The sequence below is a fragment of the Ochlerotatus camptorhynchus genome, unplaced genomic scaffold (assembly GCF_037179485.1).
Source record: "Ochlerotatus camptorhynchus isolate MF236.1 unplaced genomic scaffold, CSIRO-AGI_Acam_v1.1 ptg000351l, whole genome shotgun sequence".
Taxonomy (NCBI): domain Eukaryota; kingdom Metazoa; phylum Arthropoda; class Insecta; order Diptera; family Culicidae; genus Ochlerotatus; species Ochlerotatus camptorhynchus.
In genome coordinates, this window is record NW_027040839.1 from 404,930 (window position 1) to 423,904 (window position 18,975).

Here is an 18,975-nt window from a genome sequence, read left to right on the forward strand (position 1 = left end):
AATATGCAATGTGTTATGTCTGTTGGTCTGTGGTTTTAGTTTCATGTCGGTTTGGTTATTTATTAGGGCGTTCAAAAGTTCCATGGAAGATGTAGTTTAACTCGTTCATCAAAAAAAGATAACGCCTGTTGGATGAATTCAGTACCCAACGCTACTACAATCAATTGCTGCTTCTACTATCGCCAGTGGGCTTTTCAGGTCGAATCCTTCCTGTTTTCTAGATTGTAGATAATTCCAAGTAATTCAGAGAATCTTCCACTTGCTAGTTGGGTACTTAGGCCTCGACTTAGGCTGTGTTCCATTTGGTGAATTTTCACTTAAATTTGACACTTTGAAAATAAATTAAGATGTTCGAAAATCCCTCTGTTGTTGATCGGCCGATTTTCGAGAAGGTGTGCGTCAAAATTGATTCCTTGTCTGTCAGAAATAAGTCTGGTACAATAGCAGGTTTATTTGAAAATTTTCCATCTATCAAATTTAAGTGAAAATTCGCCAAATGGAACACAGCCTTAGTTCTCGACTTAGTTTCGGCAAACGTGTGTCAGAACTGGATTGAACAAATTCTAGAAAATTGTTTCGCGTTTACGCCCTTATGCATGCTCACTGTCGAATTATATGATTTGAGTAATAGCTGTACTGAAGATCCGAAAGATGTCACCCCTTCATTGGAAGGAAAATCTTGACTTGAAAATCTTTCACAGAAGGAAACAAATTAAAGTGTTTTTACCTTATCACATAATGTACTCGTGCAATTTTTGTGCATCTAAAACTGCTCATAAAGATGATAAAGAATAAAAACTGAAAATTTTCATACATTTCCAAATGGTTTCCTTCCATTCCCATACATTCGAAAGTGATTGGCCCTCTGGATGTGAATGATGTCAAAAACAACAAAACATGATTAATTGCCAAACTCATGGGACACTGAGACTGATACCAACCGGTGAACACTCGTGTTTATTTCAGTTACCATGGAGACGTAATTTGTGATTAGCCCCGGTCCCTTTCAAATTGTTTCATTATTTATCAACGGCCTTATATTTGAAATGACGTTTCACATTCATCTAGTGATGTCCGATTTTCATTCGAATAATCGTTTAATCGATTAACGAACCGAAAAGTAAACTATTTATAATCGGTTAGATCATGCCGATATAAGCATTAACATCTCCACAGGATCATCACCGATCGTTTCAAACATGTGCTGCACTCTCATTGGTGGAAAAATGGCAGCACAACGAACAAAAAATAATTGATTAGTTATTAAAAAATGGGACACCTCTGATTTTGGTGTGATTGTTTTGATAAAAATGAGCGCAAAATTTCATCTCTTCCGAGGGGGCAGCAAAACCACAAAATTACCTTGAATACGGGGGGTTCTCATTGCATGAAAGGGACCGTGAAAGAAGACACTAAAATAGAAAGTTTTTCTTCCGACAGTTTCATCTTAGTATTCATCTTTGCTGATACCTTGATCACCGACAAACCGACATGACACTTAATTCAGACTTATGCCCGAAAACCGTAAACGGCCGATATACACAGCAAAAAAAAAATGTAATATCGATCAACGTAATTCAAGCTGATGTATGAAATAATGATGTAATAGCAAAAAGCAGATACAAATTTACATCAATGGATGTAATTTTGTTCGCAAAATCGATGTACATCGTACAACGTTATATTACACAACCGATGGATTGACCTGGTTGCAGCAGTTTGGATGTAATATTCAACAACTTTTTTTCTGTGTAAATGTGCAGTGATCCGAACTGTCAAAACCATAGGATTTTTTTATCTAGATCAAAATAATTTGTCCAGATTAGGTCAGACACGAACTTATTCATGCATGCGGGTTCATGGCTTAGCTAAATATTTCCCGCGAACACGGAGCCAGATGTCAGTAGTGTGCTTTGGTCAAATTTTGTTTTGTTTTTGCTATGGTCATTCATGTCGGTTTGTCGGTGAATTGATTGCTACACACTTCTGCATGTTCGGAACTGTCCGGAATAAAGGCTGGGGCACAATGCATAAGTTTCCATGTTGTTTGACAGATAATGCATGGGCTAACTGTCAAAAAACCTGAAAACTTATCCATTGTCCACCGGCCTAAATGCTTGGCCAAGATTTCGGCACAGATTGAGATACCCTAAAAAATAACCATAAAAGAGAGCTTAACGACGTGTTCGGGGTATCATCCAAACCATTTGTGGGATAGATTACCAATCCTGGATACAGTTCGTTTATGGTATTTATTTATTAGGGTATGCAGAGTTGAACACCCCGTTAGGTATTACTTCCCGCATAAACAATACCCATAAGGAATGCCTAACAACCTATTCGGGATATCATCCCAACAATATGTGGTACGGTGGCACGATTTGTGGTATCTTTCATGTATGGTGTTCGTTTATTAGGGTTGTGTGCTGCGGAGCCGTTGGATTTTGTTTTGCAAGCCAATGGAAAACTGCTTGAAAATTTTCTTAAGTTTAAAACTGTTTTGCTCGTTCTCAGTTGATTCCCGCTAAAAGCTCTGCCAGAAAAAAAATAACAACAAAAATACATTAAAAAACAATGTAACAATAAGACGAAAATTATTGTCTTAACAATGATTTATATTATTACGTCTGCAATAAATTTACCTTGATTTATGTTGTACAAAACAGTAAATTTCATGGTTAATGGAATTTACAATAAAAAAGGGGGGTTGTTAACGAGGTTGTTAAGTATCTTAACAATTAAATTTTCGTGATTTCCCCACATATTTTTTTTTCAATAACATTATATATTATTGTTATTTTGATGTTGCTTGTCGAATTTATTGATTAAAAAAATAACAGTGTACTTTAGAGTGTATGTATTGGCTTGACAGATCTACTTTATCGACTTTAAAAAGAAATCAAAAAAAATAAACATCGCCTTGGGAAGGGAAGGGGTGGTATGTCTGTTACGGGTGAGTCCTTTTTTTACTGGTTACGGATTGAGATTCGATCCGGAACTTGTGAGAAATGTAGGCCAACTCCCCTGCACTCGATCTCCCTAGGTTACGTCTCCTTGGTGGTTGAACGTCGTTGATAAGTTAATGCATTCGACTGGAGAGAATCGCCCATGAAATATGCTTCCACCTGAGAGTTCCTTCCTGACATCTTCAAGTGGTGGAATTTTTTATTATTATTGTATGATTATTGACTGCGCGGAAAAGGTCTGCATTAAGCGGGATTTAGATGAGGCAGGTGAGTTGAATTCAACTCAAATCGATCTGGTCATAGGCGTTCAACTGACTTGGCAACGAATAGAGCAAGTCCGATATCGGTCAGATTTCTGAACGTTCATTTCGCAGTTCAAGTAATTGAACCATCTTAACCCAGCTTTAGAGAGGGTCTAGGATAAGAGATGAGCGGACGCGGACAGGCTGGTTTTGAGCCAAACGAACTGTGAAAGCCAAAGCCATACGAGCAGCGCCTATCTTGATTACATTGGCAGTGTTGCTGAACCCTCTCATAGTCTGCATGCTTCAATCAGATTTATTTTTATTGTTCGTGAAGTAACCCACAATGAAAACACACCAATATTTAATGTTACAAATTTTTTTATTGTAATAGAGTTGTTCATTATTGTTCATGATCGAATCATGTTAACAATAAATAAATGAAAAATACGATAAAAATCATTGTAACAACATTTTATTATGTACATTCATTGTACAGCTAGGTAGCAGTTTTGCCGTTTTCGGAAGTGTGCAACATTATAAAAATCATTTTTACTGTCGACAATAAATATTAATGTTAGAGCATTGTTTCCACTGAAAATTTCACTGTAATTTTTTTTTCGGGTGAGCCTCGTTCTGAGCCAGGAGGGATGTTTTGCCAAAGTATGTTTTACTGCAATAGAAAACTCGGCTGAGTCATAAAAACTTTCATCACCGACAAACCGACATGACAATTAATTCAGACTTATGCCAGAAAAACGTAGACGGCCGATTTAAATGTGCAGTGATCCGAACTATCAAAACCATAGGATTTTTTATTTAGATAAAAATAATTTGTCCAAAATAGATCAGACATGAAACAATTCATAACTTTTGCATGCGGTTTCATGTGGCATAGTTAAATATTTCCCGCGAACACGGAGCCAGATGTCAGTAGTGTGCTTTGGTCAGAACTTTTATTGTTGTTGCTAGGGTCATTCATGTCGGTTTGTTGGTGCTTTCATCGTTGAGTGTGCTGATTTTTGTCTTCAAGCTTAAAATTAAGAATGTGTTATGAAAAAGTTTGGATCATATTTATGATATTACAATGCTTGACGATAGATAAAACAGTAACTGCAATTAGGCTGCCGTTTGACAGTTCGCACTAGCTCCCAAGTGACAAGCACATTGAGTGAGTCCGCAGTACTTAGGATATTATAGAAAGTTTTATTTCCAAAAGCTAATAGGCCCTTTTCAATTTTTGGCCGAAATTTTTATAAGTAATTTTAAGTGGACCGAACACCAAGTGGCATATTTTGACAGATGCAGAACTTATCTAGATTAGAGATCAGGTTGCACACACACAACCACGATTTTTACGGAAAGGTTCCGCGATACTCCTCTTTTGATGAGTGGCAACGCCATTTTTGTAGACCTCACAAATTCGTCTCCTGTCACCAGCAGTAGCAGCAGAAGTGCTTACAAGCAATCGAAAAAGTTTTGATTTATCGGTGTGAAAAGTGTCGAGCGGTGCTCAAAGTAATTGAATTTTCTCGCCCGAATCCCGCCGTGTCGGTTAGTATCATTTTGTGACGGTTTTAATCGCGTTTCTCGAGTGTTTTTTTCCGTCGAAAGTTGGAAGGTAATTTTTCTTCACTCTGCCCCACAACCCGGTCGCGAAGATCGTGATTTTCTTCTTGTTCGGTGTTTCTTACTCCTACTCACACAAAGCAGAAAGAGAGGTTCTCTTTTTGTACGTCCGCACTCCGCATAGCAAATGACGACGACGACGACGGTTTGTGTGTATCAGTGAGGTGTTTCAGCCTTTTTGTTGGAAAGAATCGCAGTCCAAAAGTGAAGTGAAAACGCTTTCATCGACTGTTCTCCATAGAATCATTCCACTCAGGTTCCGTGTCGGAATATCAGGCTTGAATACGGGAATCGGTTCCGGACGATCCGTTTCTGTTTTCGAAGAAATCCTTCGATTCGAGTGCAAAAACAAAAAAAAAAAAGATCAAGCGCGTCTGTTGGTTGTGTGCGTGTACGTATCGTGTGTGTATAGATCAGAGCTAGTGGGTCGTGTTTCCGGTGGTGGTGCGGTGGAAGCACTCGCGTTTTTTTCTTTCCGTCTTTTTCGAAGGGGCAAGTGGAAAAGCGAAGAAGAGCTAAAGAAGAACCTTGCAAACGAGCAAAGATTTCCCGTTACGAAGCCTGAGTCCATAAAAATCTGAATCAGAAAATCATTTTCTAGCTCCAGATTTTTTAAGAGAAAACATCGGATTGATTGAAAATTCTAATTCCGTCGCAATCGTTGAGGGGCGGAGGAAAAGTTTCTGTGTAAAATTCATCGCCCGTATCTAGAGCAGCAGTAGCAGCAGCAGTCGTCTGAGGAGAGGCCAGTAGGAGTGAAAAGATTCCCATTGTCCGAAAAATCCGCAAACGTCATCTTTTGCTTTCGGAGAATCGTCTGCCGTCGTACGAACGGCAGTGAAAGGAGAAGTGTAAATCCCGGAAGCAACCGAAAGCGAACGCTTAATCAAGGACTTTGGAAAAAGTGAGTTTCGCGTTATTTTATTCAGATGTTATAGGTATTCTAGTACTCTAACTTTAGATTGGTGTAATGGTATACGATCAATGTATGCACTGGGGTTTTCCCAAGACTTGTAGATAATTGGTAATAATTGATCGGATTTGCTGTTTCTTGGGCTGCCATATAACATCAAGAAAGATTGACGATTTTCATCAAAGTATGGATTAAAAATTGAAATTCAAGATCGAGAACAAAGATGGGTGAATATAGGAAATCTGGGCCACCAGGTTTGTGGAGAATGTGTGGTCTAACAGAATCTTTTACACCTGTGATTTAGAGCGTTGTAGGAATAGGTGTGAGACAGTAAATATTAAATTCTAACTAATATCTTTGGCCATTGGAGAACCCGGAGAACCTAAAGGAACGCATCTTGCAACCAGGATCAGTGCATGAATCCACTGGAACTGTTACTGCACGGAAAAATAACCCAGACATCGCGGCCCAGTACAGTCTGTTTGTGAGCCTGGGAGATGGGAAACTCGGAGCACTAGCAGCTCGTCGTCAATAGGTGGCATGTGACCAATACTGGCAGGTTGAACTCAATGTTGAACAATGGTGTCTCACATATTATATTGCAAACTTGATCAGTATGCATTACATATTATTATCTTTAGGAAACTACCTTAAAATTGATTTGGTCCAGGGTTGATTTGGTAATGAGATCTTTGAGAATGTTAATTAAATTCCAAAGCTGAGAAAGTTTGGATTACAATGAAGATTTTGTTTTCCTCAGGAAAAGTTATAGATTTTTTTTTTAATTTCTATTCAATTTTTCTACAGATCGCTAAAAGTTTGGCAAATTAGGAAAGCTAAAATAATATTAAAAATCTGCAAAGAATAATTCCTGGTAGGGTTAACTACCCCATTTCCGGTCTATTAAGCACAACCCGCTCTTAGTCTTTCTTAATCTAGTGCAGTTTAGCAGAATGTTATTATTACTGATGGCTTCCAAATTTATTTACCTTTCCGTACGTACCAAAAGATTTGATAAAGAGAAACCAATCGTTGAGATATTGTCCAAAGTCTAACACTGCTTCTTGACGCTAAGCTCGGCCTACGGTTTCTAAACTCGGCCTAACACATTGAAACGCCAATGAATTCACTTCGGCCTATCGGAAGAAGATAAAAATTGATTCGGTCGGAGCGCTTCTTTAGTTTTGGGGAATAATGGGTGCAAACATTCATATCATTGACTTTGTTCGGAAGCTTTTTAACTAAAGTATCGTACCAAACGCATAATTGACTTGTTAACCCAAAATGGGCGATTAGGCCGAAGTAGTTCTCTACCCTAACAGTGCAAAAGACTTATTTTTAAGGAATTGTGTAAGGGTGTACTCGAATAACTTTCAACTTATTGAGGCGTTCTTTTATTTCTTAAACACGTTCAAGTACGTTTATAATTTATAAAGTCACTGACAGGTGCGATACTCGTGGGTTTTGCCGTAATGCACTGTCATATAGACAAAGCTAGTGACAGTCTAAAATACTTGTATTAAACAATTTAGGCAAACTACTAAAAAGTGCTCTCTTCAATTATGTGACGTACTTTTATTGTTATTTCGATGCCAACAGTTCATTAGGGCGAAACGTATTCTCGTTGGTTACTTTTGACACCTTGCCGAAGGTGGAAGGACTTAATATTATGCTGTATGCCTGCATGGGAGACCAAGAATTTGACCAGTAGTGAAAGTATCACATCAGGCATAACATTTGATAACGGCACAAAAGCATATTGGTTTGCGTGGGCGTACTTTGGTTCGCGTGTAAAGGGCCTTAGAAAGTTTGTTTACAAATGCTTTTGTGCCGTTATCAAATGTTATGCCTGACATATTCTGCTCTTTTATTTATTTGCCACGTCGTAGTTCTTTTATTTAAAGGCACTGACATCAGGTATGATACTGGCGGGTTTTGCCGCAATTCACACTTATATAGACGAACAAGATATTAATAATACTTTATAACAAATAATTTAGAGAAACGCCAAGAAGTGCACGTTTCAATTGCGTGACATTCATTGTTATGTATTCATTTATTATTATCGAATAAATAACCAAAATTTAATAATCTTATATATTATTATTAGCAACGACAACGGACAATGATTCGGACCAATATCATCTGGACTCAAAACTATACCTCGGCAACAAATAATGACTCGGACACGTATGAACGAAGATATCGACACAAGGAAAGCACGTACAAGGACACGGAAATGGACGAATAATGGCATTAACATTACAGCAACTACAAAGGAACAGGACACGGAACTCGACCACATGACCACGATTATTCAAAAGGACAGTAACATCGGTAGCATTAAAGAAAAATTCCCAACTCTGAAATATTAAAACTCTGTTATTATGAGGACTCCCTTCTGGAGCTACCGTCCATCCCCTAACTGCGTATCCTCAGGGTTCTCTTCTGGAACCTCACCTAATCTTCATATTAGCTTTATGGTGGAAATTGCCAACGGTTCGGGAAATTCCGAAATTATAATCCCGGAAATAAAACGACCGGTACTGGGGTGTTACTATCCAGTTGATTATTACTTTCTTGTAAATATCATTGGTTTTAACATGTTGTGATGTTTATATTTGTTTCAGACAAAACGGTCCGTGTTTGTACCTTATGTTATAAATGTTTTTTGTTCAAGTGCTCGGTGTCTGCTCATCATATCTTCAATCATGCATGAACTTACGTTTACTCCCCTTTTATGTGTTTCGTGTCCGTCAGCCTAGACAGTTCTTCTAGCTCTGGTCCTAATCGTCTGCTGTCGACTGTCTGGCAAATTTGTTCGTGCAATCACAACATTTGCTTATACTATTCAACCGTACTGTAATATATTAATTATTTAAAAAATAATAAATTAAGAGGGTTTAACTTACACTCTTTGCAATTTGTAGGCTTAGTTTTAGGTTAGGAATCTCGGGGAATTCACTTTGTAGGCATTAATCACTAAGTAAATAATGTTAGTTTAAGTATAATTCAATTTCAATCCATGTATGTTTTACCTAATAAATTCAATAGTATCAATAATCCACTAGTAGTTCTTTTATTTTAATTGTTCGAAATTGAAAACTAAATACAACACGGTGCTATGATTGATGTACTTTTCTACTTTCAATGTTATCTACTTTTCCTCTACCTTGTTTGTTTACTCTGTTTATCTTTAGTTTTCTATCCACTCACAACTACTGACATGACGATGTTCAGAGCGGTGCGCATTGGGTTGGTTGCACGATAGTCGAAGCCGAGCTGCAGTCGACCTACAGTAGCGGCGCGTTGGCGTGGACTCGCCAACAAGCTCTGTAATTAGGGGGACTCCCGTTAGAAGTCCCCACCCCTCGTTTTTAAGAGATGAACCAGCTCAAGGCTGAAAATCTCACTAATAAAGAAAAAAAAAACATATAGGGTTAACTACCCCATTTCCGGCCTATTAAGACAAATCCGCACTTAGTTTTTCTTTATCTAGCGCTAGATTTGATTTTGTTAGAGGAGAGAGTTAATACGACCGGTTGGGTTGAAACATGAGACTAAACTATACTTTATTGATGCAGTACTGACATTTATAGCATACTAGGATTATTATAATTTCACCGAGTTGCTTCGATCTCCTTCACTCCTCCTCAAGCTCGGTGAGTTGCTTCGATTACTCCTCCTCAAGCTCGGCGGGCTGTAGACCAATTTTCAGGCGCATCTTCTCCATCTTGACGCGAGCCAATGGTTTTGTTAGACCATCGGCAACCATTTGTTCACTGGGGCAATAGCGAACGTCCATCACACTATTGTTGACCAACTCCTTCACAAAATTATAGCGAGTGTCGATGTGCTTTGTTCGGTTGCTACCGCCGGCAGATTTCAGCATCGCAATACTGCTTTGGTTGCCTTCGTGTACAACTACAGGAGCCAGAATTGGTTCCCCGACGTCCTTCAGTAGCTTCATCAGCCACATCAGCTCGCGGCTGGCTTCGGAAAGCGCCACGTACTCCGCTTCGGTAGACGAAAGAGTTACGCATGGTTGTTTTCGGGCTGCCCAACTGATTGGTCCTCCAAGACAGAAGACGAAACCGGTGTTTAATTTCCGGTCTGTCTTGTCACCAGCCCAGTCTGCATCGACGTATGCTTCCAGCGGTCCGGATGAACCTAGACGTAGGCTCCAATCCACTGTTGACTGGAGATACCGGAGCGTCCGTTTTGCTTTGGTCCAGTCTGCTTTTGTTGGTCGACTCTCCTTGCGGCCCAGAATTGAGGCGCTTATGGCGATGTCCGCTCTCGTGTTGACCGCGATGTATAGAAGAGCACCCACCAGGCTCTGGAACTCGTCGTTTCTGGGCATGGGCTCAGAACTTCGATCTCCTTCAGATTTGACGAAAGAGACCAATCGTTGAGATCAATATAAAGTCTAACACTGCTTCTTGACGCCAAACTCGGCCTACGAATTCCAAACTCATTGGCATTGAAACGCCAACGAATTCACTTCGGTCTATCGGATTAAGAAAAAAAAAATTGATTCGGTCGGAGAACTTCTTTTGTTTGTGGGAATTATGGGTGCAAACCTTCATATCACGCGTTCTCATTGACTTCATTCGGTAGCTTATTAACTAAATTATCGTACCAAACGCCTAATTGACTTGTTAACTCTGAAATCATGGATTTATTTGAAGTTTCTGCTCGATAGGCCCAAAATCGGCGATTAGGCTGAAGTAGTTCTCTACCCTATTACTTAATTTTCGAATAGGGTCAAAGCCCAATAAGGAGTTAGAGAAAAATTAAAGCCTTTAGACTGAACTTATGAAAAATAGAAGGGGGGAGGGTTGTTTGCTTAGGGAGGCAAACAGTCTTGAAAGGTGTTGAATAAATCTTCCCATTTAGTTTATTTTTAATTTCAGTCAGTAGTAAGTGTTTCTACATTAGCAGGGTTTGTTGTTGTCGTTTCGTGATGAGTGTATAAGTGAAGACCACGATTTGTGTCGATTTCTTCAATCAAGGCGCTATGCACCATATCTGGAAACCACACAAGTGAATCGCGTTCTGATGGAAAAAGCTAAAAAAGCAGAGGATAAGGTGCTTTTTTTGTATTATAATTCTTGACTAGTTTTAAGATTTCTTGTATTTATTGAATTGAACAAGAAACCTCGGCTCTGTAAAGTTCTTTAGAGTGAGCCTAATCAAATGAAGTAATTAAAAAAAAAGCACTTTCGATTCAATTATCCACGGCCCATACAAATTTTAAAAATTGTTTGTGGACAATCGTCTAAGCCAGGGGGAGGGGTCAATAATCTCAAAAAACTGTCTACGTAGCTAATGAATAGTCCTTTACTAGGCCCTACGTAGTAATATCTTAGTTTTAGAACACTCCAAAGTCGTTGGAAAATCCCGGGATTATCGGAAGAAACCTACAAACCCGAGGAACTTAAAGATACATATTCGTCATACTTGGGGTTGAGACTATTTATAATGTATAAAATCTCTAGATATTCTTGCATTAGAGCCCCAGAAACCCCACTGTGGCAGAGTTAAGTGTGATATAAGAATTAGTATTTCATTCAAAAGTTCTATTCTCAAAGATTATCGTGGATTATCTTCAGTTCTCAGAGTTACTGGGGTTTTCTGGTGAACCCGAAATTGAAGCATTACCGTGATGTCCACAGGATAGTAGGGGAAGGAAGGGCGTAGTGAACAGATGGGGTATAGTGAGCTTCCTGTGCTTTAACCTTGGATTTATTATGGTGCGAAACAAGTGAATTGGTTTGGTCATGAATCATTGCAATGGTTCCTACTACCAATTAATTTGTTTCGAATAATTAGAGGCTTATGACTAGAGGGCGGAATGCTCATTATGCCCCACCTGTTCACTAGGAGGGGCACTCTTGCCTATTGTCCGTAAAAATTATCAAATTGTCAGCTTTTTTCCCGGTTTTGTCAGCCTGCAGATACTTGAACTTTTTGGTTTTTAAGCATGAATTCTCAAGCATTTTGCTTCAAATAACACTTAATTTGAGTGAACACCGAGAGTGAACACGGATTGTCGGAGAGGCAGTTCGGATTCCGAAAAGTAATTGCAACGGAGGATGCAATTCGGACAGTGGTCGAGAGAGCCGAGAATGCGTCGAAACAGAAGTGGTGAGGAGATCGATATTACGCCGTGATAACGATCGACGTAAAGAATGCGTTCAACAGCGCCAGCTGAGAGGCCGTCGCTACTTCCAGGCTTGGGTTCTGATCTACGAGACAAACATGGGACAGAGATCGATCACGGTGAGAATTTCACAAGGCTCCATCCTTGGTCCAACGCTCTGGAACGGTCAGCGGTCTAACGCTGAAGCTGTCCAAACGAGTTGAGATCGTTGGCTTTGCGGACGGTAACAGGTAATCGACATGATTGGAAACTGGCTACATGGAGCAAAGCTGCAGACAGCCCACAAGAAAAGCGACGTGGTATTGGTCAGTAACTTTTAAGCGGTGCAGCGGACACGCCATAAACACGAAGCGCGTGTTGAAATGCCTGGGAGTGATGATCGACTACCGTCTGGCTTCAATAGGCACGTAGAATAAGCCTGTGAAAACCATACCGAAAATGTCGGGACCAAGCAGTAGCAAGAAATGGCTTCTGGCTAGTTTATCTACTTTAATATTGAGATAAAGATGTCCAGCCTTGGTTGCAGCGCTGGAAACCAAGCAGAATTTAAGCAAACTGAACAGTACGTACCGGCTCAACAAACTGTACGCATACAGTTTTGCCTTTTCGAGACGTTTGGTGTGTACCCTTTGTTGTAAGAATAGTAAACATTTATTAGTAAGTCCATTACCAGTGGATAAATAATGGTTCATCTTGTTTTTAAAATCATTTTGATGGTTAAAATATTGAAAAAGCGAATTTCCCGATTTTGTCAAACTAAAATTTCAGATGGGGCTGACAAAATCGGGAAAGTACTGTGTAATCAATTTTGGGTTGTAGCTGTGATATTAGAATCATATTGTAATTGTAAAAGGTTTAGAGTTGTGACCTAAATAAAGACTCTGGAAATCAGTGGATTAGAAAACCTGGAATATCCGTACCATGCATGGCAGTTTGAAATTATTTATGTTAGCGTGGCGCTCTAAAGTGGCAAAATTCCGAAATCCCAAGATTTTTAAAAGTCCTGGTTTCTTTGAATTTTTTTTAATCAGGCTTACAACAAATTTAAAGATCCAATGCCAACATTTAAAAATAGGGTTGGTTGGGGCATGTGGTTAATTTTAGACATTATAGTTTGACGTGATAACCATGTTCCACTCACGTCCTGGAATGTGGTCTTGAGACTTGAGATCTGGGGCTTTCATAAGACCCCCTTCTGTCAAGCAAAATCCAAATGCCAACATTTCAAAATTCTGTCCCGATCTGTGAAAATATTTAAGCATCCCAGGCTTGGGAATATGTTACATTACATTTTTCGTAATTTTTAGAATTTGCAAAACCTGCACTGAATTCTTTTCATAATTTAAGGCTGAAGAGCTTTTAGAGTGGGTGGAGTAATTTCTTTTTAATTCCGTTGTAATTGCCTATATTTTGACAGATACGCGTATTTCGTCCACTACATGTAGACTTCCTCAGTGCCAAGTACTCAAGCACTCTCGCAAGCACCACTGTTCGAGCCGTGGGCTCTGTATTTGCCGGGATTCGGAGGTTTTTCTTCCCGTTCGTACCGCGAACGGCGCACAGAAACCAGAGGAGCACTTTAGCACCCGAAAAGTACTGCTGCTACTCCACCTTCCCAGTAGAAGATGTGAGTTAGCCAGTCAGTCACTTCCACTAACGTTGGAGTCCGCGATTTTCACGTTAATTACGCACGGACACACGATTGATCAAAACCTGATCACACTGACGCGATAACATCGATTTCGGATCACAAGCAAAATTTCGATTTCTACTTCACTTTCCTTTAATTTATTGCAACCGACGGATGGTTGACGATCGAGGAATAGAAATTAAAGAACACCGACAATAGATGTGGTTGTGCACGCTTGGGGTATCTATTTGCTACTACTCGTATTGTGTGTACAATTCGGTTCGTTTGGTCAAGTGCAATGATTGACCATTGGAATGAGATCATTCTCTCTCGTGAGAATCGGTGATCATCTTCATTAGACTGGTTCACAATGTTAATTCATGTTTATATAAATTTAGTTGTAGTTTAGTTTAAGATCACTAGTTTTAAGATTTGACTTTAGTTTTAGCCTTAAGATTAGGATTAGGTATATACAATATTTACAACACTAAAGATTTTATTATAATCAGTGGCTACTGATCAACCACTATTAAGACTCTAAATCTTAGAGGTTCGATATAATTGAAGTCTAAGGAGGTTTTTAATAAAAATGTGTGTATTCCTAATTGTATATTTGGGTTGTTAATTTATTTTTTTCTATTGCGTGAATTTGGCATCCTTACGCGGACGACCAAATATCGTGGCGTGGATTTTTCGGATTCAAAATAGAAATTTCTGTAACAACCCTGCATTAGGCAGGATAAAAGATAGTCATGTTTCGATCAGGACTTTGTAAAGTTTGGTAAAGGAAGAGTTCCGCAAAATGTTGAGGGTGAGTTTAGCTTTAGTTTGTTTCCGGTTGGGTGGTTTTAACGGTTGGTCTGAAATTTTATTTGAGCTGATAAGCTTATATTGGGTGATACAGTGACATTTTGTTCAACACGAAACGAAAATCAATTATTTTGTTCATGTGTATCTCTTATACATTGTTGACAAAACATCAGCCTTATCACATTCCATATGCAACCCACATAGGTCCTATAGGAATGCATAAACGGTATGCATGACCATTTATACATTTCATTTGACACGTGATCTTCATTAACTTTTATGCAAGGCTTATTAATTGACTTATACATTTTATGAATAATCAAGAAAGGTCTGAAAAAGGTAAGGTAATAGTTCTGCTAGAATACGGCAGTATGAAAATGGAATAGAAGTTGAAAATGAGCGAAGGACCACTAATGCGACAGTACTGGTCATACGCACACTTATTTACCTAACTCCAGTGGCGTCGCGTAACCTCACTTTTTACCTGTGCACCAACTTTCAAAACAAGATTTAATGCCATATTCATACTCGAATCGGTTGAAAAATACACTTAATCTTCTAGTTTACTCGATATCTATCCATTTGCAAGCTATAATTGTATGTTTTGAGAGTTGGTGCACAGGTAGATTGAGGTTAAGGAAACGACACTATCTAACTCATACATTAATGGATGAGGAGATTGAAGTATTTCTTCAAATACAGAAATACTTCAAGACTACAGCCTCATGCTCGTTCTTTCTACCTACCGGCTTGTTTTGTCTCTTTCGTTATCATCTTCTACATACCAAACCCGTTACTGTAAACATAGAGGAACTGGCTAAGTGGTTCCGGGGATAAGGACGGAACAAGATCCAAAATACACGGATTTAGGGAACTAAGTCGTGTTTCTCGGCAATCACTGAACTGAATTGGACGCAACAACCGCCAAATGGAAGGTATTGTGGTTTCATAAAACACTTGAATATTTTTGAAACCGGTTAACAGATTCCGGAGATACGGCCGGAACAAGTTCCGGTGAATACGGGTCGTGAATCTATAATCAGTCTTAATCGTTTTAAACACATCATAAGACACCTCAAATCACATGAGAATTTTAAAAGAAGATCAATGGACCAAATTGGCCACTTCCGGACATGTTCTGTGCACCCAAGGGAAGTGGACAGCTTCTGACTTGGATCAAAACCCGTCACACGACACCGCAAATCACATGAGAGTTCTAAAACAAGTGCAATTGTACCAAAACCCATCACGTGGCACCTTGAATCACATGATAGTTAAAAACAAAGTGTAATGGTGGTTATATCAAGATCCCAGGATCGCATTAGACATCCGAAAATGTTCCGGAAACACCAGTTCCTTTCAAGGGCCAAAACCCATCACACGAAAAATAAAATCAATACTTAAGAAGGGTAAGATCTCACTATTTCAGTATTTTTGTTTTTTCAGATGTTAATAAAATTCACAAATCTTGTAATGATATAGCAAATTCTTAATGCGCTTGTTCCCAATAGAGAACTTGTTGATTCGTTCCATCGAGACTTTCCATCAGTAACAAGCTCATGGCATGTCTGACGAACTGATTCGTAACGACAATGGAAAGAGCACAACCGGAAGTGATTATTAAATCAATAGCAATCAAACAATGACGTCCGCCTTGGTTCACCATAAAACGATGACCCACAACCCATGGGTGGCACCATCGAAAATAGAACGAATCCTGAACCAGTAACGCCGATGGCAAATAAAACAACTCAAGCACCCCCGAAACGCCTTCCATTGATAAGTAGACAATAGAGAGAGTAAAAAACAGCTCATTCATGAGAACTGTCCCATCTTTTTTACGCGGCTCGCTTGTATGGTGTTGCAAAAGGAAAATATATAGGTAGGTATAGGTACCTACTAATCGAATGACACCGAGTAAAACAAAAATCAAAACAGCCTGTTCTGTAGTTTCGCGAGCAGGTTGCGGAGACGCTCGTTAGCTTCGTCAGACATGCATTTTTTGCAAGCTAGGCAAAACATTAATATTAGGTTGTGCTTTTCAATATTTGCGAGTTCCATTTCACATTTGGTTGCTTCATTTTGGAAGAAAATTTCGAGTCACTTATTTTCGCGAGGAAGTGGCTTTCTGTCATATGTACCTAGTTGATTGAATTGCTCAATACAGAAATCAGTGCTGACGATTGGTGACGAGTTGTATCACTTGAAACTGCGTCAGTAGTTGTGAATCATCTTAGCGTAACAAAAGGAATGGTTCGTGTTGAATAAAGTATGTGCGAAGTTTGGTTATATAGGGATTGAAAATGAAGGCTATGAAGTTGAATAGGCAGCAATACCGAAATGAGTATATTCCTAGTAATGCCTTTTAGATTTGATGATATCAGCTTTAAAGTCTTTTTGAACATGATAATAAATACAGTCAACTCTCCCTTACTCGATATTTTCCCTAACTCGATGAAATTCAGCAAGCAATGCTCTCTCCCTAACTCGATACTTCTTTTAATCAATTGTTTTGATTCATGTTTCATATGTTTTCACCTCCCTGAGTCGATGTTATATTATTCTTTTGTTAATATTGTTTCACTCAATTGAAGAAACTTGGTTTTACGTTAAGCAATTGATAGAGTGGGTTTAGAGTTCTTTGTAGACACGCAAACAATAGTTAAATCACAACATTTGAATTCACTCGATGAATGTTCAGGAGCTGCCATTGTTTCTCGTTTGGTTTTTGAGACACAAAAATGAGAACAGTTTTTTTTTCCTTGATTTGTTTTCCGTGCTGAGCACCAATGCTACCGACGTCAGGAAGGCAGCACCCACAGCTAGACCCTACCTATCAACCCATAAACGCATGAACCGGGGACCAACGGCTTTACTTCCCTTGGACCGCGTGCTCAGAGATGTTATGTCTTAGAACATCCCGGCGGTGCCGACTGGGATTGTACCCAGGCCTGCTGGGGTGAGAGGTAATCACGCTTACCACTACACCACCGGTGCCGCTGAGAACAGCTTTTTGCGTAAACACAAATCTACTGTGTGTTACGTACCTATATAAAGCTAAAAATCTTTTCTATATATTGCTTTAAGAAGAGCCAAGTGAGTGCCGAATTATTAGCAAAAGAGTAATCTGTGCGAAAAATTGAGCATACCAACCCTGACAACAATTAAGTCTGAGATCTTTAAAAAATAGCAGTGTCTCAGAGTCTGATATTTTTAAAATGTTTATTAAATTCAATTCAAGACTTTTGACGTCACCGAAATGTATCCAGTTCTAGGATATGAATGTATGTTCATAGAGAATTATTCAAGTTTGAGATCTAACATTCCTTACTGTTACACTTTTGTTAAATTATTAGTCCCATTATCTTGAACAGTTTTCTAAAACCTGCATTTTATTTTTTCTCAATCAAAGTCTCAGAATCTTGTGAATTTCTGTTAATGTTGTTGCATCTTGAATTTCGTTGTACAGAATCTGGCAAATTTTTCAATGTTTTGATATTCATATATTGTGTGTTTGTATTTTTCAAGGATTTCCTTCGGATCATTCCGAAATGTTTTGAGAATAACTTTCAATTTTAGAATTCCCCTTAACAATTGTTTAGTTCTGTCTGTGTTCTCTAGAAATTTTCTCCATTACAGTTTTGAAATTTTGTGCAGAACACTTAAGGGATTCCCTCCAGAAAACTATTGAAATTTGCTCTACATTTAGCTTCGTATTATTAATAACTCAAAAGTAAAGTCTGTTCCAGTTAGTATTTGGCCACTTCTTTTTAATTACTGCAGCGTCTCTAGTTGTCGCAGCAAGAAACTAATGACAGCGTTTTGATCCAGAAGAATTGTATATTTAGTAGTGGATTCATATACTTGTTCAAAAGTTTTCGAAGATGGAACGTGACAGACGTGAAAAAATTCTGCACAATCACATTTTGATGGACGCTGAAGCTTACGTAAAAATGAACTTTGGACAAATCCCAGGCCAAAATTTTTACTTCGCTAAACGTAAGGGGGATGCTCCGGATAAATTCGCTCGCAAGTTGATGATTTGGCAAGGCATCTGCAGTTGCGGAAAGAAAACAAAAGTTTTCATCACTGGAGCGGCTATGAATGGACAACTTTACAAGGAGGAGTGTCTCCAGAACATAATTTGGCCGCTCATTCAACCACACTCTACACTTCTTCTGGGCTTTTCGACCGATTTGCGGTTTTTCTTGTATACTTTTAGAACACCCTTTTTTTTAAAGAAACAACAAAATGAAATTTCATATGGCGTCTTACGACGGAACCAAGAGTGACGGATGCACGAATCGGGGAAGGCTAGGGCTGCCTTTGCGCGTTTACGAGGCGTTTGGTGATCACACCAGATAGTTTTGCGCACCTGGGTCTGAGTTCTCAACTCGAGTGTGGGGTCTGTGTTGCTGTACGCCAGCGAGACATGGGGCACCCAGGGACTGGAGGTGTACTTCAACCATTGCCTGTGGTACATGATTCATGCCTGATAGCCTCACAACTAGATATCAGGTAGTGAGCTACGTTGTCGATGTCGATTCTGTATAACGACCCATTCAACCCTATAGCGATCGGCTAATTGACCTTCCATGACTCTGTTTCATTGTAGATTC

General features: G+C 39.1%; 1 protein-coding gene across 6 annotated transcripts in view; it reads left to right on the forward strand.

Moving 5' to 3' along the window:
- The first annotated feature begins 4,630 nt into the window (after positions 1 to 4,630).
- Positions 4,631 to 18,975, forward strand: part of LOC135709140 (protein split ends-like) — a 55,811-nt gene continuing 41,466 nt past the window's right edge. Inside the window, exons 1-2 of one of the 6 annotated variants that reach the window (XM_065231344.1) lie at positions 4,631 to 4,829; positions 5,439 to 5,741. The gene's annotated coding sequence lies outside the window, so the exon portion shown is untranslated. Of the gene's footprint in view, positions 5,742 to 18,975 lie in introns of all 6 variants that reach the window. The other 5 variants (XM_065231345.1, XM_065231347.1, XM_065231349.1 and 2 more) reach the window with 5 other exon arrangements.